Source organism: Narcine bancroftii, chromosome 2 (assembly GCF_036971445.1).
Source record: "Narcine bancroftii isolate sNarBan1 chromosome 2, sNarBan1.hap1, whole genome shotgun sequence".
Taxonomy (NCBI): Eukaryota; Metazoa; Chordata; class Chondrichthyes; order Torpediniformes; family Narcinidae; genus Narcine; species Narcine bancroftii.
This window is the reverse complement of record NC_091470.1, coordinates 61,747,843-61,773,568: the sequence shown is the minus strand read 5'-3', so window position 1 is coordinate 61,773,568 and position 25,726 is coordinate 61,747,843. Positions and strand designations below refer to the sequence as shown.

Sequence of the window (25,726 nt, the reverse complement as noted above, 5' to 3'; positions counted from 1 at the left end):
AAAATTTGTTTTGTTTGTAATTAAATTTTGTAACTACTGTATATGATTTTTTAAATTTAAATATATTTTAATTGATATAGAATTTCTCTAAAAGACCTTTAAAAGCAGCTAATGAGATCTTTGATGGTATCAGGTTGCCAAGATCCAATCTGACTCAGAGATAGATGCCAATTTAACCTCGTAGGTATAGTCCTATCCAGTTGGACAACTGTGACAGTACTGATGACCAAATGTGGTGAAGATAAATAATACAGATCAGTGGAAATTTAGGCACCAAAAAGGAAAACAAAAGTTAAGCTAAACAAGTGCAAGGAGGTGCATTTTGAGAGGACGATGACAAGATGAAAATGTATGCAAGTGGCAAGATCTTCCAAAACGTTGATATTATAGAGAGCAATCTTTTATGCAACTCCACAGCTCCCCGAGGGGGTGCAGAAGATGTTCACTAAATGGTTATATGGTTATATGGTTAAGTGGCCTGGATTACAGTTTGGACAGAAGAGTTTGGAAAAACTTCTATTTTCTCTGGAGCTTCAGAGACCGAGGGTAAACCTGACAACTACTTAGAATTAAAATGAGACATAGGTGAGGTAGATACTCAGAATATTTTTTTCCTGGGGGGGCATAGGTTTAAGGTGAGATGACAAAAGTATAAAGGAGATGTGGGAGTCAAGTTTATTTTCTTACTTACAGTGAGTGGTAGCTGCTTGGGGATCATGGTTGAAGCAGATACAATAGTAATGTTTAAAAGGCATTTTGACAAGCATATGAAATGGAAAGGAAGAGAGCGACACATTCCATGTGATGGTATCATGGTCAGCAGAGACATGATGGGGTGCATAGGCAGTTCCACATGATATGCAAGTAGGCTGTTTGTGCATGGAGGGAAGCAGAAAGATTTTGTGGAATTTAGAGATGAATTACAGTGCACTCTCCATAATGTTTGGGGCAAAGACACCTTTTTCCCTTTATTTCTACAGTTTTAAATTTGTAATCAAATAATTCACATGTCATTAAAGTGCTCATTCCAGATTTTATTTAAGGTTATTTGTATATGTTTTGGTTTGACCGTGTAGAAATTACAGCACACTTCCCTCTTTTCAGGACACCATACTGTTTATTCTTCACGGGTGTTTAATTGATGCATTGGTACAGGTATAAGAGAGGTGAACTTGCTTCTAAGATTTTAATCAACTCTGGAGTCTGTAGATGCCATTTTTCAACATAAGGTCCAATGAAAGTCAAAATAAAAAACCATTATGAGGCTAAAAAACAAGAATGAAACATTAAGAGAGTGTCCAAACTTTAGGATTACCAAAATCCACTGTTGAGAACATCGTTAAGCAGAAAGAGCATACTGATGAGCTCAGTAATTGCAAAGAGGCTGCTGTTCCAGGGAAGACCTCCACTGCCTGATGAAAGGGGAATTTTCATTATAATCATATGTCTGACAGAACAGAAACTCTGTTCAGGAGGCAGGTGTGGATATGTGAATGATTAGTGGCCGCAGCAGACTTCATGAACAGAAATACAGAAGCTACACTGCAAGGTGCAAACCATGGCAAAGGTGGTATACTTTGGATCTTGTGATGAGAATTCTTCTGTTATCAGTAGAGGATGGCTTCCTTGGAACACCAGTCCCTTTGTGATTACTGAGCTCACCATCACCTTGTTTCTTCTTGATGTTACAACCTGTTGATTTTAGTCAACCTAAGCTTTGGTCGATGTCTCTTATTGTTTTATTCTTATTTTTCAACCTCATAATGGCTTCTTTGACTTACATTGACTCAACTCTGATCCTCGTGTTGAAAAATGGCAACTACAGGCTCCAAAGGTGAATAAAAGCTTAGAAGCAATCCAAGCTCTCTTATACCTGCACCAATGAAGCAATTAAACATACTTGAGTAATCCAACACCTGTGAAGCTAAATGTTCCAAACACTATGGTGCCATGAAATGAGGGACGATGTCTAAAAAGGGCTATAATTTCTACAGGGTCAAACCAAAATGTATACAAATAATCTTGAATAAAATCTGGAATGTGCATTTTAATTGCAAATGAATTGTTCCATAACAAATTTGAAACTGTGGAAATAAAGGAGAAAATAAAAGAAAAAAGTGTCTTTGTCCAAACATTATGGAGTGCACTGTACTTGCTGAAGCAAGATCTATTCTTTGACTTACTCCTTTAACCACATCATATCTATACTAGTGCAGTTAATTTTCTGGTCAGCATTGAATCCCCACACTTATAGGACATTTGAAATGGTAATACCTCTGCATCTCAAATAAAAGTGACAAGACCATTTATTGGAAGGGACAATCGTTGCCTGGACTTGCATGATTACAATTGTTTACCCACTATGAGCAGGGCCAAGTATGGTCTCATCAATGATTATTGTCTTAACATCAACTCCCAACAAAAAGGAAGATAGGCAAAGATCAATTTCAAGTGAATTTGATAGCAATTCCAGAACAACCAATCTTCTCCAAGTTATTCTTGCGGAATTTTTTTGAGCTCCTGTTAAGAGTCTCCAATTTCACATCATTGGGGACAGAAAGATCAAGAGAAAAGCCCAACAAGAAAGTTGATACTGTGAAACTCCACTCTTCCTGGAAGACCTGTGATGACAGCATAAGATGGGAGGTCATCTCCAAATTTGTTATTGAAGTCAATGTTTCTTTACAATGAGGGGAAGGCACTCCTCGGGTGATTGTACGTATGCCTCACACAATTATGTGCTTACATTGGAATGGTCTTTGGCGCTACTATGGTCAAGATCCTATCCTGCAATGGTAACAAGATGGAATGCAATTGTTTGAGGTTAGTATTTTGCATTGGTTAAGCCTCTCCAGCTAATCTGCTTCATTCTGGGCACCATGATTTCAGAAACATACTAAGGCCTCAGGAAGGCACCACTACTACAAGCGAATCAGGAATATAGCAAATTCAGACTGGAGTAACCGTTCTCTTCAAGTAGCAAAATAAAATATATTTGATGAAATGTTTGATGGGTTGTGACAAATGCAAAGTATTTTTGCCATGAATTTTGTAGGCTACATATTCATTCCATATATCTGTAGGTTAAGAACCATGGTAAAGGCTCCATTATTGTCACATAATACTACATTTAGAATGTAACATACATGAACTTCTTTAACTTTGTCTACCATAAAGAAGACAAAAAGTTGTCACTTGTCCAGCGCCCCTCACAGAAATGAGGCCACAGGTAGGAATAAACTCACAACACCTTGTTTACGACACCAGTGCTTTAACCACCAAGCTATCGGAGCTCAGTGGTCATCCCATTCAAATTAAGCATCTTTTCTTTAGAGAAAACTGGGACTCAATAAAAACTTTCATACCCCTAGGCAAGGAAGTTATTATTTTCAAGTTCCATTCCAGAGACTTGAGCAGAAACGTATAGCCTGGTACACCAGCACCACAGACAGACACATTAGGAGTGAGAGGAGGTGGCCACTCAACCCATTTAATTTGCTTGGCCACTTTACAAGATTGTAGTGTATATGACTGCAACCTTAATAATTCACTGCAGATGAGATGTCAAGCTGGCTCTTGTCTTTGAAATCAGGTAGATAAACATGTCCACATGGCAATACTTTGAAAGAGAATTTCGGCAGCTAACTACAAATATTTTGACCAGTTTCTATCTCTCCACTTCACACAGACACGATCAGTACATTGTCACCTTTATTTATTGTTCATACCAAGCTCACACTGTAAAGACAAGATAGTGTTTCCCAGGACCGTGAAACATATTTACATAAAAACAAGTTAGAATAGAACTTAAACACATTGAAATATTAAAACGTATACATTACAAATCCACAATATATTATCCATATATGTACTGAGAATTCAGGAGCCTGATGGCTTGGGAGGGAAAAAAATTGCTCCATCTAGATATAAGGCCCCGAGTGCTACGGTTTCTCCTACCAGATGGCAGAAGGGAGAATAGTTTACATGAGGGGTGTGTGGAGTTCTTCACAATGTTTATTGCCTTTCACCTGCATTGAGTGTTGTATGTCCTTCTTGGTAGGAAGAGAGCCTCCAATTATCTTTTCTGCTGATTTCACTATCTTCTGCAGGGTTTTGCAGTCCAAGGTGGTACAGCTTCCAAACCAGGTGGTGATACAGTTGCACGGGATGCTCTCAATACATCCTTTGTAGCACATAGTGCGGTTGAAGGGCGGGAGATGAACTTTTCTCAGCCTTCACAAGAAGTAGAGGGCTTTCTTGGCTATGGTGCTGGGGATCAGGGGAGATTCTCCGCCAAGTGCATTCTGAGGAACTTGATACTCTTAATGACCTCAATAGTTGAGTCATCAATGGTCAGCGGAGTGAGATCCCCCCAGGCCCTCCTGAAATCAACAACCATCTCTTTCATTTTATTAATGTTCAGATACAGGTTGTTAGCTCTGCACCAATCCATTTGTGGGAGTTTCTTAAGCATACAATGTAGACAATGCAGGTCACATTTTGACCATTAAATGAGAGACTGCACTGTGGCTATGGGACACAAAGTGTGAACGGTGCCAGAGGAATGCAAGTTTCATTTTTCAGCTACATCCAATCTATGTTTCTTTTTGATTTGGGATTGGTTTCAATGGTAGAATGTTCAATAACCAGAAATTGCAAATTTAAGACCAGAAGAGGGATGAGGGAAGATCTTTATTTTACGTTGATGTGAATGCCATGCGTGCTGGGAAAGATTCACTGATAATACTGAAAATATCTTTGGATAAACATGCAAAGAACAAAGAAATGAGAAGACTAAATTTAAAAATTCTAAGACCTTCCCAAATGGCAAAATGCTCAAGAGCCGACTCATACTCTACCTCATTCAATAATCCACCATCAAGCAAATGGGAATGATTCACAGCTGGCCTTCACTGCAATATTGTTGGGCAACAAACACATCAAATGAAATAGAGACAATAAATTGAATAGAATTATGTTACCATTTTGGCTCACACACATCATAAAACTTTCAATTCTTTTGCTTATTAAAGGATCCACTGAATGAGGTTTGGAGATCTACAGAAACATTGTCTGTAGGAGCTACTTAATCTCCAATTGCACAATGACAGTTCCACATTATTACAGTTACATTATTGCAAATAGCTTTTGGGCTACAATCACTTTACCAAAGTGCAGTTTATTTCAGGTTTAGACGCAAGAGATGTTTTTGAACAATAGTGGAGTATTTACAAGCCCTGCTAGCAATTGGAAAAGAAAGTCACTGAACAAATGCTTCTTATTACATTGAAGTTACCAACAATTTTCAAAAATCTTAACAAATTTTAAATATCCTCAGCCACAGGTGAGGTGCTGGAGGATTGGCAGGTAGCTCACATTCTGTTGGTTAAAAAAGGAGCCAAAAGGAAATTATAAGCCAGAAAGGCTGATGTCAGTAGTAGACAATATACAGAAAGGTGTCCTAAGGGATTGGATATGAAAGTATTTGGTTAGCCAGGCTCTGATTAGGGATAGTCAACATGGCTTTGAGTATGGTAGGTCATGTTTAACCAAACTTATAGGTTACCAGGAAAGATGAAGGAAAATCTATGGATGTTATCTATATGGACTTTAGTAAGGCCTTTGACAAGGTTCTACAAGGGAGGTTAGTCAAGAAGATTTAGGTACACAGTATTCATGGTGAGATAGTAAACTGGAGTTAACATTGGCTAGATGGTAGGAACCAGAGAGTAGTGCTGGATGATCGCTTCTCAGTCTGGTGCTCTGTGGCTCATGGTGTGCCTCAGGGATTGGTGTCTGGGACCATTATTGTTTGCCATCTATATCAATGTTCTGGATGATAATGTGGTAAATTGAATCAGCAAGTTTGCAAACAAGACAAAGATTCGATGCGTTGTGGACAGTGAGGAAGGCCTTTCAGGGGGGGGAATCAGGAACAGCCGGAAAAATGACAGATGGAATTTAATGCAGACAAGTGTGAGGTGTTGCATTTTGGAAGGACAAACTAAGAAAGGACATACTCGCTAAATGATAGGGCACTGAGGAGTGCGGTAGAACAGAGGGATCTGGGGATGCAGATACATAATTCCCTGAAAGTGGCATCACAGGTGGTTAGGGTTATAAAGAGATCTTTTGGCATATTGCCATCCATAAATCAAAGTAATTAGTATAGGAGTTGGGATGTTATTGTAAAGTTGTACAAGATACTGCTGAGGTCACATTTGGAGTATTGTGTATAGTTTTGGTCATCTAACTACAGAAAAGATATCAATTAGATTGAAAGAGTGCAGAGAAGATTTTCTAGGACATTGCTGGGACTTCAGGGGTGAGTTAGAGGGAAAGGTTAAACAGGTTAGGACTTTATTCCCTGGAGCATAGAAGAACAAGGGAAAATTTTATGGAGGTTCACAAAATTATGTGGGGTATCAATAGAGCAAGTAGTTTTTTTTTCCCACTGAGGTTAGGTAAGATCCAAACAAGAGGACATGGATCAAGAGTGAAAGGGGAAACATTTTGGAGGAATATGAAGGGTATTTCTTCACACAGAGAGAAGTGGGAGTGTGGAATGAGTTGTGAGCTGAAGTCATGAATGTGGGGTCAATTTTAACATTCAAGAAAAATTATATGGATAGGAAGGGTATGCAAGGCTATACCACATTTGTAGTGTGGATGGTCATGTGACCTCTCCAGCAAGCCTGAGATTGCTGCTGTCCCAATCAAGGGTTAGATCTGCCCACAGATGAGGCTGATGCACAATTGGTCTGAGCAGGTCACATGAATTTCCCCCTAATGAAAAACTATGCATGAAGGCTGTTTGGTCCCTTTTTGCTGCTGTCTCTAGACCAGAACTGAAGTCCAGATTGCTGGCCACAGGTGGGCATTGGAGGGCCAACTATAATGAGCCCACCCCAGAACCCATGGCAAGATTGATGCTGGAAAGTAGGTTCATTTCATATACTTGTTCATTGTAATTAATTTACTGTTCATTGGTGTGCTGTGCCTGTGGGTGGATGGGCATTGTGTGTTTAACCCTTGAATTCAGAATGTTTACCAGTGATTTATTTGCACATGGCCCCAGCCCCGGTCCGGGCAGTATGGACCGACCTAGGAGGGGAGGCAGGCCCCTCCAGCCCGGGTAAGAAACCTGCATAGGAGAAGGCCACTCCGATATAAAACCTACGACCCAAGGACCTCGCTGCCACGTCCCAGCTTGCTTGGCCACGGCACACGAACCATGGGTGTAAAGGGTGGGGCCAGTACTGCGCGCACAGCACTCCACCTAAAAGCTCCTTTGCGCAGGCCCGAGGACAAGTCCACGTCCTCCCCCTCCACGTCCTCCCCCTCCACGTCCTCCCCCTCCACGTCCTCCCCCTCCACGTCCTCCCCCTCCACGTCCTCCCCCTCCACGTCCTCCCCCTCCACGTCCTCCCCCTCCACGTCCTCCCCCTCCACGTCCTCCCCCTCCACGTCCTCCCCCTCCACGTCCTCCCCCTCCACGTCCTCCCCCTCCACGTCCTCCCCCTCCACGTCCTCCCCCTCCACGTCCTCCCCCTCCACGTCCTCCCCCTCCACGTCCTCCCCCTCCACGTCCTCCCCCTCCACGTCCTCCCCCTCCACGTCCTCCCCCTCCACGTCCTCCCCCTCCACGTCCTCCCCCTCCACGTCCTCCCTTTCCATGTCCTCCCCCTCAAATGATGCTCACAAACTCAAGCTAGCATGCTGGAACATCAGAACCATGCTAGACAAGGCTGACAGCCACCGACCTGAATGTCGGTCTGCCCTCATTGCACATGAACTCCTCAGACTTGACATCGACATAGCCGCTCTCAGTGAAGTCCGCCTGGCAGATGTAGGCAGCCTCCAAGAACGCGGCGCGGGCTACACACTCTACTGGTCTGGCAAGCCTTCGGATGAACGACGCCTATCTGGTGTAGGCTTCATGGTCAAGAGCTTCATTGCCTCCAAACTCGAAAACCTTCCGACAGGCCTCTCGGACCGAATCATGTCCATGCGACTCCCCCTTCAAAACAAGCGTCACATCACCCTCATCAGTGTCTATGCTCCAACCCTCCAGGCGGAACCAGCAGAAAAGGACAAGTTCTACACCGACCTGCGCAACCTCATCCAACGCACCCCTACAGCCGACAAGGTTGTCATCCTGGGCGACTTCAACGCTCGTGTCGGCAAAGACTCAGAAACCTGGCCAGGAATCCTGGGCAAGCATGGCGTCGGCAAGTGCAACGACAATGGGCGCCTCCTGTTGGAGCTCTGCGCAGAACAGCGGCTTGTCATTACAAACACCCTTTTTCAGCAGAGGGACAGCCTTAAGACCACCTGGATGCATCCCCGATCCAAACACTGGCACCTCCTGGACTACATCCTGGTGCGAGAAAGTGACAAACGAGATGTGTTCCACACCAGGGTCATGCCCAGCGCGGAATGCCACACTGACCACTGGCTGGTTCGCTGCAAGCTCAACCTTCACTTCAAGCCAAAGCCCAGGAACAATAAAGCCCCCAGAAAGAGGTTCAATGTTGGAAACCTGCAGTCAGACGAAGCGAGAGGAAACTTCCAGGCAAACCTCAAAGCAAAGCTCGACGATGCAACCCGCCTCACGGACCCGTCCCCTGAAACCCTCTGGGATCAGTTGAAGACTACCATACTGCAATCCACTGAAGAGGTACTGGGCTTCTCCTCCAGGAAAAACAAGGACTGGTTTGACGAAAACAGCCAGGAAATCCAGGAGCTGCTGGCAAAGAAGCGAGCTGCCCACCAGGCTCACCTGACAAAGCCGTCCTGTCCAGAGAAGAAACAAGCCTTCCGTCGCGCATGCAGCCATCTTCAGCGCAAACTCCGGGAGATCCAAAATGAGTGGTGGACTAGCCTCGCCAAACGTACCCAGCTCAGCGCGGACATTGGCGACTTCAGGGGTTTCTACGAGGCTCTAAAGGCTGTGTACGGCCCCTCACCCCAAGTCCAAAGCCCGCTGCGCAGCTCAGACGGCAAAGTCCTCCTCAGCGACAAGATCTCCATCCTCAACCGATGGTCAGAACACTTCCAATTTCTTTTCAGTGCCAACTGCTCAGTCCAAGATTCCGCCCTGCTCCAGCTCCCTCAACAGCCCCTAAGGCTAGAGCTGGATGAGGTTCTCACCCTGGATGAGACATATAAGGCAATCGAATAACTGAAAAGTGGCAAAGCAGCAGGTATGGATGGAATCCCCCCAGAGGTCTGGAAGGCTGGCGGCAAAACTCTGCATGCCAAACTGCATGAGTTTTTCAAGCTTTGTTGGGACCAAGGAAAACTGCCTCAGGATCTTCGTGATGCCACCATCATCACCCTGTACAAAAACAAAGGCGAGAAATCAGACTGCTCAAACTACAGGGGAATCACGTTGCTCTCCATTGCAGGCAAAATCTTCACTAGGATTCTACTAAATAGAATAATACCTAGTGTCGCCGAGAATATTCTCCCAGAATCACAGTGCGGCTTTCGCGCAAACAGAGGAACTACTGACATGGTCTTTGCCCTCAGACAGCTCCAAGAAAAGTGCAGAGAACAAAACAAAGGACTCTACATCACCTTTGTTGACCTCACCAAAGCCTTCGACACCGTGAGCAGGAAAGGGCTTTGGCAAATACTAGAGCGCATCGGATGTCCCCCAAAGTTCCTCAACATGATTATCCAACTGCACGAAAACCAACAAGGTCGGGTCAGATACAGCAATGAGCTCTCTGAACCCTTCTCCATTAACAATGGTGTGAAGCAAGGCTGTGTTCTCGCACCAACCCTCTTTTCAATCTTCTTCAGCATGATGCTGAACCAAGCCATGAAAGACCCCAACAATGAAGAAGCTGTTTACATCCGGTACCGCACGGATGGCAGTCTCTTCCATCTGAGGCGCCTGCAAGCTCCACCAAGACACAAGAGAAACTTGTCCGTGAACTACTCTTTGCAGACGATGCCGCTTTAGTTGCCCATTCCGAGCCAGCTCTTCAGCGCTTGACATCCTGCTTTGCGGAAACTGCCAAAATGTTTGGCCTGGAAGTCAGCCTGAAGAAAACTGAGGTCCTCCATCAGCCAGCTCCCCACCATGACTACCAGCCCCCCCACATCTCCATCGGGCACACAAAACTCAAAACGGTCAACCAGTTTACCTATCTCGGCTGCACCATTTCATCAGATGCAAGGATCGACAACGAGATAGACAACAGACTCGCCAAGGCAAATAGCGCCTTTGGAAGACTACACAAAAGAGTCTGGAAAAACAACCAACTGAAAAACCTCACAAAGATAAGCGTATACAGAGCCGTTGTCATACCCACACTCCTGTTCGGCTCCGAATCATGGGTCCTCTACCGGCACCACCTACGGCTCCTAGAACGCTTCCACCAGCGTTGTCTCCGCTCCATCCTCAACATCCATTGGAGCGCTTTCATCCCTAGCGTCGAGGTGCTCGTGGTGGCAGAGGTCGACAGCATCGAGTCCACGCTGCTGAAGATCCAGCTGCGCTGGATGGGTCACGTCTCCAGAATGGAGGACCATCGCCTTCCCAAGATCGTGTTATATGGCGAGCTCTCCACTGGCCACCGTGACAGAGGTGCACCAAAGAAAAGGTACAAGGACTGCCTAAAGAAATCTCTTGGTGCCTGCCACATTGACCACCGCCAGTGGGCTGATAACGCCTCAAACCGTGCATCTTGGCGCCTCACAGTTTGGCGGGCAGCAACCTCCTTTGAAGAAGACCGCAGAGCCCACCTCACTGACAAAAGGCAAAGGAGGAAAAACCCAACACCCAACCCCAACCAACCAATTTTCCCCTGCAACCGCTGCAACCGTGTCTGGCTGTCCCGCATCGGACTTGTCAGCCACAAACGAGCCTGCAGCTGACGTGGACATTACCCCTCCATAAATCTTCATCCGCGAAGCCAAGCCAAAGAAAGAATACTGTTTGTTGATAACACAAGTCCAGCCTTAATTCTCTTTGAACCCCTTAAACACATCATCTACTCCATTAAAGCCTTTCAACAGTTGAAATGCCTCAGCGAGGCCCCCGCCCTCACTCTGCTGAACTCAAAAGACATACAGTCCAATAGTCATCAAATGTTCCTCAAATTCTAATGTGTTCATTTATCATTCTTGTGAATTTTCTCTGAACCTTCTCAAATGCCACCACATCATTTCTTAAATGAGGATCCTAAACTTTACTCTGCACTCCATCTGAGGCCTCTCCAGTGTCTTATAAAGACTAAACATTGCATTCCTGCTCTTGTATCCTAGTCCTCTAGATATGAATGCCAACATTGTATTCACCTTTTTTACCACCGAAAACCTGAAGCTTAAACTTTTGGTTATCTTGCACAAAGACTCCCAAGCCCCTTCTCATTTCCAAATTTTGAATTTTCTCCCCATCCAAATGATAGTATGCCTTTTTATTCCTTTTTCCAAATTGCACGACCATCTCTTCTCTCTCTTTGGCTTGGCTTCGCGGACGAAGATCAATGGAGGGGTAATGTTCACGTCAGCTGGAAGCTCGGTGGTGGCTGACAAGTCTGATGCGGGACAGGCAGACACGGTTGCAGTGGTTGGAAGGGAAAATTGGTTTGTTGGTTGGGGTTGGGGGTTGGGGTTGGGGTTGGGGTTGGGGTTGGGGTTGGGGTTGGGGTTGGGGTTGGGGGTTGGGGGTTGGGGGTTGGGGGTTGGGGGTTGGGGGCTGGGGGTTGGGGGTTGGGGTTGGGGCTGGGGGTTGGGGCTGGGGGTTGGGGGTTGGGGGTTGGGTGTTGGGTTTTTCCTCCTTTGTCTTTTGTCAGTGAGGTGGGCTCTGCGGTCTTCTTCAAAGGAGGTTGCTGCCCACCGAACTGTGAGGTGCCAAGATGCACGGTTTGAGGCAATATCAGCCCACTGGCTGTGGTCAATGTGGCAGGCACCAAGAGATTTCTTTAGGCAGTCCTTGTACCTCTTCTTTGGTGCACCTCTGTCACGGTGGCCAGTGGAGAGCTCGCCATATAACACGATCTTGGGAAGGCGATGGTCCTCCATTCTGGAGACGTGACCTACCCAGCACAGTTGGATCTTCAGCAGTGTGGATTCGATGCTGTTGGTCTCTGCCATCTCGAGTACTTTGATGTTGGTGATGAAGTTGCTCCAATGAATGTTGAGGATGGAGCGGAGACAATGCTCGTGGAAGCGTTCTAGGAGCCGTAGGTGATGCCGGTAGAGGACCCATGATTCGGAGCCGAACAGGAGTGTGGGTATGACAACGGCTCTGTATTCGCTAATCTTTGTGAGGTTTTTCAGTTGGTTGTTTTTCCAGACTCTTTTGTGTAGTCTTCCAAAGGCGCTATTTGCCTTGGCGAGTCTGTTGTCTATCTCGTTGTCGATCCTTGCATCTGATGAAATGGTGCAGCCGAGATAGGTAAACTGGTTGATTGTTTTGAGTTTTGAGTGCCCGATGGAGATGTGGGGGGCTGGTAGTCATGGTGAGGAGTTGGCTGACGGAGGACCTCAGTTTTCTTCAGGCTGACTTCCAGGCCAAACATTTTGGCAGTTTCCGCAAAGCAGGACGTCAAGCGCTGAAGAGCTGGCTCTGAATGGGCAACTAAATCGGCATCATCTGCAAAGAGTAGTTCACGGACAAGTTGCTCTTGTGTCTTGGTGTGAGCTTGCAGGCGCCTCAGATTGAAGAGACTGCCATCCATGCGGTACTAGATGTAAACAACCATGAAAAAGACGCATAACCATACACTTTCCAATATTGTCTTTCATTTGCCACTTTGTCCATTCTCCTAATCCAAGGCTCTCTTCAGCCTCTCCATTTACTTCTCATTACCTGCACCTTCACCTATCTTTGTATTATCTGCAAACTTTAGCCATTCATTCCACAATCTAAATTATTAATATACAAAGTTTAAAAAAATGCCCCCAATACTGACCTGTGTGGAATTTCATTGTAACCAGTAGCCAACCAGATCAGAATCTCTTTATTTCCCAAACTATAAACTTGTTATTGAGGGGATTTATTTCTTAAATAGCGGGCAATTAAATATGATCTTCAGTATTACTTCACTCTTCAATTTTGTTTCCAAAATACCACGTTAAATCCTTAACCTTACTTTTGCATTCTTTTTCCCCATCTCCCTAGTTAAAACCCTCCCAAACAGCTGTAGCAAACCCACCCACCAGGATTTTAGTCCTACTCTAGTTCAGGTTCAACCTGTCCTTTTTTTTTGAGGTCACACTATCTCCAGGAGAGATCCCAATGATCCCTGAATCTAAATTCTTGTCCACTGCCCCACTATTTCTGCCTTCACTGACGCTTAGCACTGGCAACAATCCAGAGATTGCTACATTTGAGGTCCTGCTTTTCAGCTTCCTTCCTAGCTCCCCAGATTACCTCTTCGGGACCTCACCTAGTTTCCTATCTATGTCATTGGTACCAACGTGGACCACAGCATCTGGATGTTCATCCTCCTGTTATGACATAGGCCAGAAGCAATAGAAATTCACCAAGACAATGGCATCTTCAAAAGAATAATTTTTATTAATAACTGTTAATAATAACATTTCTTACTTAACTCTAAACTTGAGCCCACTATGCACAAACATATGCGTGTGTGACAGATACCAAACCATTAGAATTTAGGCATCTTTGAAAAGATTATTAAAATTTAAACTTCAGTCTTCAAAATCTTCAGGATCTTTAAACTGTTGTTCAAAAATAACTATGAAGTTGGTGAAGCGCCAAGTCATCAAACTTCTCAAAACTCATGAATTCCTGTAGAGTTGCTTTCAGAGAATGCTTCTTCAAACAAATGATTTTTCCATAATTCCCCTCTCCTGCATGGAGGTTACAGAACTTGCAATTTCCATAAAGATTTCACAAACCCAGGTTAGGGTTTTTAGATGGAATTACCATTACAAACGGCCCTGGTAACAGAGCTCTCTCTTAACAAATAAAGACAGTTGAACTGGCAATTTTTTCCAAAGCCACTTTGATTCTGCATTCCTCTCTTGACAAGAAGAATACAGTAGGAGTTCTTTTCTCAGAGAATAACCATATAACCATTTACAGCACAGAAACAGGACAGATTGGCCCTACTAGTCCATGCTGAACATCTTCTCCCTCCTAGTTCCATTGACCGGCATTTAGCCCATAACCCTCCACACCTCTCCCATCCATATACCTAGAATGTTACTGCATTTCTGACCTCAGGTGATCTGGTTCATAATATTAAAGATGCTTTCCTGAAGTGTCTTTATCACATAACATGACATCACTGTTGGCTCTGTATAAAGTTTAATTTCTTTGGAAAGATGAGTCAACAAGCAAATGATATTCTATTTGACCAGTTTGATGTAGTCAAACTGTCTCTTTGAGCAAACTAGCTGCCAATTTAACAATTAACTCTAACTTCATGGCTCTATTCACAGCTTTCAACTGGATAATGAAAAGGCTTTGATGGCTCCCACTTGATAGAACTTCAGTGTCTGCTTTAAAATGATGTAATGTGTGTCTTTTCCTGTCCAAACCCACCCAGTAACTTTATTTATATATATCAAAATATGATCTAAAGATTAATAATAACACAAGTCTGTCACACTCCCACTTCAGAATGCTGTGGATTCAATCTTATACATCCCTAACCCTGATACCTGAGAGGCAACATACCATCCAGGAGTCTCAAACTTGTTCACAGAACCTCCTATCTCTTCCCCAGAGCTCGTTAAAGAATGAAAAGCATTTTAAGACAACTTGTGGTATAGAGACAGATGATGAGTCACAATGGTTTTCAATGGCATATTAGGTGCTTGAAGGCCTATTCCTGCTCTTACTTTCCTTGTTTTTATTGCTAAGCATTAAAAAGACTGAGTCTGAATAATATTCTTCAGTGAGGTTGTCAAAAGGAACTGTTAAAGGCATATTAGATATGGAAAATATCAATTTTTGGGACACAAAATTGGTATTGGATAAAGAGTCTTGTAAACTTTGGAGCTGACCCATGAATTCTGAAAATAGAAAGAATTCTACCTCTTACAACAAAAGAATTTGCCACCTTGGTAAATAAGAGAAAGACCAGAAATTATAAACTTCATAACTTGGTCTTTCTGACCCAGAACAAAGAGTTACAGATGATCATGGAAACAGGCCCTTCATCTGACCAAATCTCCACCAATTATAACCATCCATTTATACGAATCTTGTATTATTTTATTCTCCTCATTCTCATCAACTTCCCCAGATTTCACCTGCAATTATGGGCAATTTATATTGGCCAATAAACCCATCAACCTGCACAGCTTTGGGATTAAACCAGAGAACTCAAAAGAAACCCATACAGTCATGGAGAACACACAAACGCCACATAGATAATGCCCAGGTTCAGGGTTGCACCCAGGTTTCTGGTGCACTGAGGCAGCGATGAATGGCTCACTATCTCAATGTTCAGATCAGAGCAACAAAAATGTAGCATGCATGGGAAAGGATAAAATTTCTTAAATGACACTTTTCCTCAGAACTCAGGATAGTCTTTAGACTTTCCTGACAGTTTCCAACAGATGGGGTTGTGTTTCAATGTAAACTTAACCTGCTGAAAGCAAAACTAGAGCAGGATAACTCCCAGGCAAATACAATCTCCCCACCTCCATGTTTTTGGACAAGTCACCCACTTCCAATGTGCATTTGGCAGCAGCAAAAGACTAAGTGCTCCTCTCAAAGTGAGTTTGGGCTTGCCTATTGGTTTGGGAGATTCACAGAGAAATCTCTAAAATTATATAGGAGCTTGGCATTTAAAGTTTACACGAGACATTGGTGGAACACTTCTGTTCCCTCCAATGCCAAGAGAGAAAAAATACACATTCTCTACTAAGTATTGAGAGCTTAGCATCAAGGCTGCCAGTCCTGTAACCTGGATATAGCCCAGCAAGTGCTTCAATAAAAGTTGCCCTTTTGCATGGGTGAGAACGGCTCTGATCATATAAAGTGGTAAAAGACCATTTAACTAAAGCTTTCATGCATCTTCTCTGTTCACAGATGTGGCTCAACTTGCTGTGCACTTAACATCATGCTCCATTTTTATTTTGGATTTCAAACACCCACATTATGTGGGTTCCTGATGTTTGATTCTAAATAAGCACCCACCCTCTAAATGAGACAAAGAATTATATTTTCAATGGAGGATGACTTTCTGACAATGGATTGACAACTTTTGACAGCAGCTGGATTAAAATTACAAGCTGGGAGTTCCAAAAGGAAGAGAGTTTATCAGTTCCTGATATGTCCTCAGCATCCTGTCAAGCTGGTTCACCTTGAATTGGGGCGCAAAATTTGCACAAGAGCTCAGAGTATTCTATTAATGCAGCGGTTACTTTGAGGCAGTACAACTGGTGAAGTGGTTAACGCAACATCTTTATAGCGCCTGCAATCAGAACCAGGGGGTCAAATCCCCCACTTCTTGTAAGGAGATTGTATGTTCTCCCCGAGTTTGTGTGGTTTTCCTTGGGCTCCAGTTTCCTCCCACCATTCAAAACGTATCAGGGGTATATATTCATTGCGTGCGAATTGGACAGCACAAAATCATGGGCTGAAATGGCCTGTTATCATGATGTTGGTTTAAATTTATATCCAATGCTACATGGGAGAATACTAAAGGTAAATAATTTTAAAAAGTTTCCCCCCCCTCCTCCCTCTCTCCCCCCCCCTCCTCCCTCTCTCCCCCCCCCTCCTCCCTCTCTCCCCCCCCCTCCTCCCTCTCTCCCCCCCCCTCCTCCCTCTCTCCCCCCCCCTCCTCCCTCTCTCCCCCCCCCTCCTCCCTCTCTCCCCCCCCCTCCTCCCTCTCTCCCCCCCCCTCCTCCCTCTCTCCCCCCCCCTCCTCCCTCTCTCCCCCCCCCTCCTCCCTCTCTCCCCCCCCCTCCTCCCTCTCTCCCCCCCCCTCCTCCCTCTCTCCCCCCCCCTCCTCCCTCTCTCCCCCCCCTCCTCCCTCTCTCCCCCCCCCTCCTCCCTCTCTCCCCCCCCCTCCTCCCTCTCTCCCCCCCCTCCTCCCTCTCTCCCCCCCCCTCCTCCCTCTCTCCCCCCCCCTCCTCCCTCTCTCCCCCCCCCTCCTCCCTCTCTCCCCCCCCCTCCTCCCTCTCTCCCCCCCCCTCCTCCCTCTCTCCCCCCCCCTCCTCCCTCTCTCCCCCCCCCTCCTCCCTCTCTCCCCCCCCCTCCTCCCTCTCTCCCCCCCCCTCCTCCCTCTCTCCCCCCCCCTCCTCCCTCTCTCCCCCCCCCTCCTCCCTCTCTCCCCCCCCCTCCTCCCTCTCTCCCCCCCCCTCCTCCCTCTCTCCCCCCCCCTCCTCCCTCTCTCCCCCCCCCTCCTCCCTCTCTCCCCCCCCCTCCTCCCTCTCTCCCCCCCCCTCCTCCCTCTCTCCCCCCCCCTCCTCCCTCTCTCCCCCCCCCTCCTCCCTCTCTCCCCCCCCCTCCTCCCTCTCTCCCCCCCCCTCCTCCCTCTCTCCCCCCCCTCCTCCCTCTCTCCCCCCCCTCCTCCCTCTCTCCCCCCCCCTCCTCCCTCTCTCCCCCCCCTCCTCCCTCTCTCCCCCCCCTCCTCCCTCTCTCCCCCCCCCTCCTCCCTCTCTCCCCCCCCCTCCTCCCTCTCTCCCCCCCCCCTCCTCCCTCTCTCCCCCCCCCTCCTCCCTCTCTCCCCCCCCCTCCTCCCTCTCTCCCCCCCCCTCCTCCCTCTCTCCCCCCCCCTCCTCCCTCTCTCCCCCCCCCCCTCCCTCTCTCCCCCCCCCTCCTCCCTCTCTCCCCCCCCTCCTCCCTCTCTCCCCCCCCCTCCTCCCTCTCTCCCCCCCCCTCCTCCCTCTCTCCCCCCCCCTCCTCCCTCTCTCCCCCCCCCTCCTCCCTTTCTCCCCCCCCTCCTCCCTCTCTCCCCCCCCTCCTCCCTCTCTCCCCCCCCCTCCTCCCTCTCTCCCCCCCCCTCCTCCCTCTCTCCCCCCCCTCCTCCCTCTCTCCCCCCCCCTCCTCCCTCTCCCCCCCCCTCCTCCCTCTCTCCCCCCCTCTCTCTCCCCCCCTCTCTCTCCCTCCCCTCTCTCTCCCCCCCCTCTCTCTCCCCCCCCTCTCTCTCCCCCCCTCTCTCTCCCCCCCCTCTCTCTCCCCCCCCTCTCTCTCCCCCCCCTCTCTCTCCCCCCCCTCTCTCTCCCCCCCCTCTCTCTCCCCCCCCCCTCTCTCCCCCCCCCTCTCTCCCCCCCCCTCTCTCTTCTCCCCTCCTCCCCTCTCTCCCCATTTTAAAAAACAGAGAATGATATCTATGTGCACTTGTCACTACTACACTGCATTGTAAGCATCCTGGCAGAGTAAATAAATGAACTCATCAGAAACAGCTTCTGTCTGAGCTCACTTCTGCTAGAAGTAAAGCACTGTGACATTTTGCCGAAGTAATACCAGTGCACCCCCTTTCAGCTAGCTGATCCTATCCTTTTCAGTAGCCCTGAGCAATGGGACCGTTCTGCGCCCACATATACACACAGACAAAAACTGTTGTATTCTTTCTCATTAGAATCATATAACACTACAGAATGAAAACAGGCCCCTTCAGCCCTTCTCATCTGTGCCAAAGCATTTGTTTTTAACCTAGTCCCTCTGATCTGCACCCAGTCCATAGTCCTCCATACCTCTCCTAACCATGTACCTCTGTAAATTCTTCTGAAGTGTTAAATTAAGCCCATATTCACCACTTTAGCTGGCAGCTCGTTCCACACATCACTCTCTGTGCGAAGAAGTTCCCCCTAAACTTTACCCCTTCACTTTTAACCCATGTCCTCTGGTTTGTATCTCACCTATCCTCAGTGCAAAAAGCCTAGATGCATTTACTTTGTCTATCCCCCTTTAAACATTTTAAATACCTCTATCCAACATAAACAGACATAGAAAAAATACACAGCCTTTCCTTCATCAACTTTCCTGGTAACCTCAAAAAATTCTACAAGGTTGTTTAAACATGACCTACCATGCACCCAGCCATATTGACTAACCCCAATCAGTTTCCGGCTATCCATATAATTGGATATCAATCTGAAAGAACACCATCAAATAATTTACATCAGGTTTACTGGCCTATAATTTACAGGGTTACATATGGAGCTTTTTTTAAACAACAGAACAACGTGAGCTAGCCGTCAATCCTCCAGCACCTCGCCTATAGCGAAGGACATTTTAAACATTTCTGTTGAGCCCTTGCAATTTCTACACTAGCCTCCCTCAATGTCCGAGGGAATATTTTGTCAGGCCCTGGGGATTTATCCACCCTTATTTGCTTTAAGACAGCAAGCATGTCTTCCTCTAATCTGTTTTAAGCTCCATGACCTCACTGCTTATTTTCCTTACTTCCCACAACTCTGTGCCAGTTTCCTGAGTGAATACTGATTTTAAAAGACATTCAAGATCTCCCCCGTCTCTTTTGGCCGATACAAAGCCAACCACTCAGATCTTCAAGACGACCAATTTGTCCCTGTTATCATTTTGGACTTAATACCTGCAGAAAGCCTTAGTATTTTCCTTAACATCGTCTGCCAAAACAACCTGATGCCTTTTTTTTTAAAAAAAGCCTTTCTGATATTTATCTTGATGTTTTTCTTGCATTTCCTTTTATACATCTCAAGTACTTTGTTTGCTCCATGTTGCCTATACCCAAGGTCAGGGCTACTACTAGGCGAATGAGGCCACCGCCTAGGGCACAGACCTCAGGATAGCCGGACGTCCAGTGTGTAGGGGCCAAATGTGCAGAAGTGTACTTACTTTATCAGCTGGTGTCCTGGGGTCTGTCGGCTGGGTGCAACCATCTTTATTCTTGTGTGCATGCACGATGGATTTGAGCAACTGCGGAGCTGCATGAGCACTGAGCAAGCCAGACACATGCTGCATCAGATGCAAATAGGCAACTATTCAGCAAGGGGCCAAACAAATCCAGTGCAAAAAGAGATCTGGATTGGAAGGGTAGTTTTGATGCCGGTTGGAAAGCAGAAATGCCTTCATGACATTTACATGGAGAATTAAAAGAAACAAAATTCTTCTGTCATTCAAAAGCTTTTACTTCAAAGCATAATTTTAAGGTAACTGCAGAGATCTTTCCATGGCTTCCAATAAAGGACAAATTCCAACTGTTTCAACTCTGAACCAAAACATCTTTTTGAATGCAGGGTCTGACTCGGGTAAAGTGGGAGCTCTTCAGTACCTGAATGCCACAGAGGATGAAATGCAACAAATCTTACTGACATACAAGTACATGGGTATTTTCTTGTTACATTCACATAGGTGCTTATACAAATGAAGATTTCATAGTCTAATAACTGGGTTTCAACACCTTACATTCTTTTAAATGTACGGTTGTGACCTTAGAAGGAAATAGCAGAACAGTTTGAAGGAATAGTCCTATCATATGAAACTTTTACATCAGTGTTGTGAAATTTGGATAATCTATTCAGAATTTAAAAAAATGATCTTAAGTTAGAAATATATTGACGCTGAAGATCTGGGTTACAAACTTATGACAATAGCTCAAAGACTTCCAATGTCTCTACCACCACAAGGAATACTTCGCTTCATACTACAACAAAAACTCCAGGATCGTGTTCCAATGCTTCCGTTGCTCTAAGGATCCTCCTCACATTTGCAGTATCAGAGCCAAGTGGTGAATATAGTTCCTCAAAGCTCAAACTTAGAAATACTTACATACGCTCAAAAATGTTGCATCAGAGACTAATGGGTTGGCAACTCTATCAATTAAACATGCCCAGGCATCAGCAATTGATCTGATTGAATTGGTGACACAATTTACAAAGGAAAAGGCTGGCAAAGTGAGATTCTGATGTGCCTGAAATTGAAACTTTTATGAGACTTAAATTTTAACAACACAATTCACAAGATTATTACCTTCAACAAGGAGGCTATGTTTTTAATTGTATTTTTTTGTTTTTCAGTCTGACTGTAAGCAAAATATTGTCCTAACACATTGGGAGGTTATGTCAAGTAATCTTAAAATTTATGTAGACTTAAAGGTGGATGAAGTAAAAGGTTATTCTTGGCGGATGTACCAAGTGCCCTTTAGTTCAAAATTATTTATGTGCCAAAATATTTTTTGTATTTGAGAAAGGTAATCAAAGATTGATGTATTACATATTCTTGCAATTTAAAATAAATTTAGCAGTTTCAAGTTTAATGCTTTTCATTTTTTCTACAAAACATCGGTTTTTGAAAATTGAAGTTGGGATTTTGTGGGGGGGGGGGGTGGGGTGCAAGTAGTTGGCCTTGCCTAGGGTGCAAAAATAGTCTGGCACTGGGCCTGCCTATACCTCATTCTTCTTCCAAACCAGATCCCCATTATCCCTCGAAAACCAAGGTTCCCTATGCCTGTGAACCTGCCTTTGATCCTGACAGGAACATAAAAACTCGGTACTCTCAAAATTTCACCTTTGAAGGTCGTCCACTTACCTCACTCATCCTTTTCTGAAAGCAACTCATCCTAATCCATGCATTCAAGATCCTTTTTAATTTCTTCAAAATTAGCATTTTTCCAATTTAGAATCTCAAACCAAGGCCCAGACCTATCCTTCTCCATAATTAACTTGAAACTAATGGCATTATGATCATTGGACCCAAAGTGTTCCCCTACACATACTTCTGTCACTGGACCTGTCTCATTCCCCAATATTAGATCCAGTGTTACACTCTCTCTCTAGTTGGTATTGATTTAGAAAACTTGCTTGAATACATTTGACAAACTCCAAGCCATTCACTCCTTTTACAGTATGGGAGTCCCAGTCAATATGTGGAAAATTAAAATCCCCTACTATCACAACCTTGTGTTTTCTGCAGCTGCCTGCTATCTCTCTACAGATTTGCTCCTCCCATTCTTGTTGACTATTGGGTGGTTTATAATTACAACCCCCACGAGTGTGGTCATACTTCCCCATTCATCAGCATCACCCACGTAGCCTCAGTAGACAAGTCCTCTGGTTTGTCCTGCCTGAGTACAGCTGTAATATTTTCCCTGACGAGCAATGCCGCTCCCCCCTTTCTTTCATTCCACCCACCCCCCCCCCCCCCCACCCCCAGTTCTAACACATCTAAAGCAAAGGAAGCCCGGAACATTGAGCTGTCAGTCCTGCCCCTCCTGCAACCAAGTTTCACGAATGGCCATGATGTCACAATTCCACATGCTAATCCACACTCTAAGCTTGTCTGTCTTTCCTACAATACTCCTTGCATTAAATATATGCACTTTAGAAAATGTGCACCACATACAACCTATTGACTCTCACAGTGCATGCAATTTTCACATCATCTTTTCCCTCCTCCACTCCTCTATCTGCTCTGGCACTCTGGTTTCCATCCCCCTGTAAATCTAGTTTAAACGCACCAGAGCAGCAGTAGCAAACCTTCCCGCGAGGATATTAGTCCCCCACTAGTTCAGATGCAAACCGTCCTGTCGGAATATGTCCCACCATCACTGGAAGAGAGCCCAATGATCCAGATACCTGAGGCTCTCCCTCCTGCACCATGTGTTAGGCTGCATTATTCTCCTATTTCTAACCTCACCAGCACACAGAATCCTGAGATTACAATTCTGGAGGTCCTCTTCTTCAACCTAGTGTTCTCAACCTTTACCTTTCCACTCACATGTCACTTTAAGTAATCTCTACGCCATTGGATCTCTATGATTAGTAAAGGATTGCTTAAGGTGGTATATGAGTGGGAAGGGAAGGTTGAGAACCACTGCTCTAGAACTAATTGTTACTGAAATATTTTGCTTGAGAAAAATTGTCCTTGGTCCATTTTCTTTGGAGTTATAAAACCATGCACATAACGAGTCGATTAAGTATGATTAGAATAGTGGTTTTTAGTTTTTTTTCTTTCTACCCACATACAACCTTAAGCACTCCCTTACTAATCACAGAGCATCTATGGCTTAGGGAATACTTAAAGTGGTATGTGAGTGGTAAGAAAAAGGTTTCTTACCTAGCTCCTAACTCACTGAAATCTCCTTGCAGGACCTCCTCACCTTTCCTAGCCAAATCATTGATCCCTCCATGGACCACGAAATTTGGCTGCTCACCCTCCCTCCCAAGAATGCTTCCCAAGAATGCCATGAACTCAATCTGAGATATCTCAAACCCTGGCATCAGGGAGGAAACATACTATATGGGATACGCAATCTCTTCTGCCGAACCTTTTATCTATCCCCTTAACAATGGACTCCCTTAGCACTACAGCTCACTTCTTCTCCTCTCTGCCAGAGACCTGATCACCCTGCTATGAGACAGATTTTAAATTAGCACCAACAACACAGCTAATTACCACCAATGATTTATGGACAGATTTGCAGCAGAGATTTATTTTTAGTCGCATGTACTAAATGTCCAATTTAGGACAGCTCCATTGTGTAGATCTCTCACAATATTCAGTTTCATTTATATCAGTGGTACCAAATGCATTGACACTGCCAAATGAAACCAATTTCTTTTAAAATCTCATAAAAATAAAAAGTTGATTATGGGTTTAGCTTCCCTGTAAATTATTATTTAAACTCATTTGCTGTTAAAATTCAGTCCACCTGGAAATACATCTCATCTGTTCTTTCCAATTTTGCTTCTAAATGAACAATTAGTTTGAATAATTAATAATTAAGATCAGATTACTTCTAATAACATGTTTAATAGGCAACCTGAAGAACAAAGGCTACAAGATACATGAATGTACCTTTGGATTATTTTGATATCACCATGGCAGCACCCCTTTTAATAAAACATGCCTGATTTTTTTTAATGTTGGTTTTCATTCAGTATGTTTTTTTTTGTGCTCAAAGAGGGCCTAATGTTTGCAATGTAAGTAAAGCTGCCTTTACACTGTTTCTCTGCAACTTGTGGAAATGGTGCATTAATATTACAAATAGGAGTTTTAGTTTGGATATCCAATCTAAAATTTCTGCTAAATTTCTTCAGGGGGTTGTTTTATATTAAATTTATTTAATAAAACAGAAAATAATCAACTTCCGTACAGTTAAAATTTCAGGCAATCGTCCTAACAAATTTAAGTTCATTACCTCATGAATTAACCAGGTTACTGAATAATTCTGATTTATGTTTAACCTGCACCATTCTCTGCAGTGGAGTGAATCAGGTCTTGATTAAGAGAATCTTCTGCACCTGAACATTGGATTGCATTGTGAATATGTTGCCAGACAAACATTCTTTACCTCTTTGGGTTGACTAAGTTTTTTTTGGGAGAATAGCTTAAACAATTAAATTTTCTTTAACTTTATAGACTTTATGTAACATTTTGAATTATTTCAGTTATTTTGAGGATCATTCTTTAATAATTTAGGCCTTTTTTTAAAAAAAAACACAGAAATCCAAATTAATTAGCATGTGAACAACTTGTCTTTAAAGACAGCTGAACCAAGAAATGCCAAGTCAGCATTTACATAAGCAAGCAGGCACCCCGGAGCGAAAGGAGGCGGGACCTGAAGCATTACAGCACCAGCGTCCTGTGTAAACCCTTCGAGACAGAATCTGTTATGAATTGCATCATCTTGGCAGTATCAGACATGGGATGAAAATGAATCCCATTCCACCTTCATTGCATTTACACAGGTAGGTGAAGCAGTTAAAAGGCAGTTACTTTTAAAGGCTGTGTAAAAGGGGCCAAGGTCTACAAGTTGTGGATAACACACCATTTTCACCTTCTGCCCAATTCCCAGCTGAACTGACAAGGAGATTTATTTTTAAGCGGGTTATTGGCCATTTACACTTCATAACATCTCAGACTTTAAGTGGTGAAAGAAAGCAGACTGAAATGTTATGGTCAAATGCCACTCTGCTTGATCGGTCACTCCATTCAGCATCGAGTCCAGGATTAAGCAGTGACTCACACTTGCACCTTGTCCCTGGAATTAACGGCCAATTGACTGGTTAAGGGTCAAGTGTGAAAGCAAAATCGTCTGAATTGCCGACATGAAATTATGACATTTCATGCCAGGGATAGACGGCCTCGAGGCCTACTGCAATCCCCGGCGTGCAGATTAGCCGAGTGTGAAAGTGAGAATTGCATTATAGGACAGAAATGACGCACATTTTTGCACAAGTGCAGGAATGTGAAGGAAAGAAAGGATGAAAATGAAGGTATAAACTTATCTGAGGGAAAGTTGCAGCAAAAGAGAAAGGAAAGTGCTAATAATAGCAGACAATTTATAAACAGTGTGGGTAAATTGGTAGCGCTATTGTGCACAATTTGTAAAGACAGTGGGAAAAAGTGATGGCGGACTTGCCCTCCCAGAATTCCATGTAGCAGAGAAACCTCTCCATATGTGCTCCATGCAAACAGCCATTTTTCTGCTGCTTATTTTTATGAGAATTCTGGGAGGGTAGGTCCGCCATCACTTTCTCCCCCCCCGCCCCCTCGGTATTTATAAATTGTGCCACAATAGCGCTACCAACTTTCCCACGCTGTTTAAAAATTGGCTGCTATTACTATTTATTGCTAGCACTTTCCCACGGTCCCTTATAAAGGTTTATATAGGTCGGTACAACAACCGCCATGGACTTAAGGGCTCATACTGTGCTGTACAGAAATCTTAATTATTTTATAATTTAAATGTAGATGTAACTATCCATGCAAGATCATAAGACATTGATCAGGATTTAGGGCAGGTCCAACATCGCTCGATCCATCATGATGTCAACAGTAGAAGGGAGAAAACTC

At 44.7% G+C, this 25,726-nt stretch overlaps 1 long non-coding RNA gene across 1 annotated transcript in view; it reads right to left on the bottom strand.

Moving 5' to 3' along the window:
- Positions 1 to 20,085: 20,085 nt before the first annotated feature.
- LOC138752358 (uncharacterized) overlaps positions 20,086 to 25,726 on the bottom strand; it is a 54,821-nt gene continuing 49,180 nt past the window's right edge. The window contains exon 4 of the long non-coding RNA XR_011350556.1: positions 20,086 to 20,201. This is a non-coding gene — a long non-coding RNA (uncharacterized lncRNA). The remainder of the gene's footprint in view (positions 20,202 to 25,726) is intronic.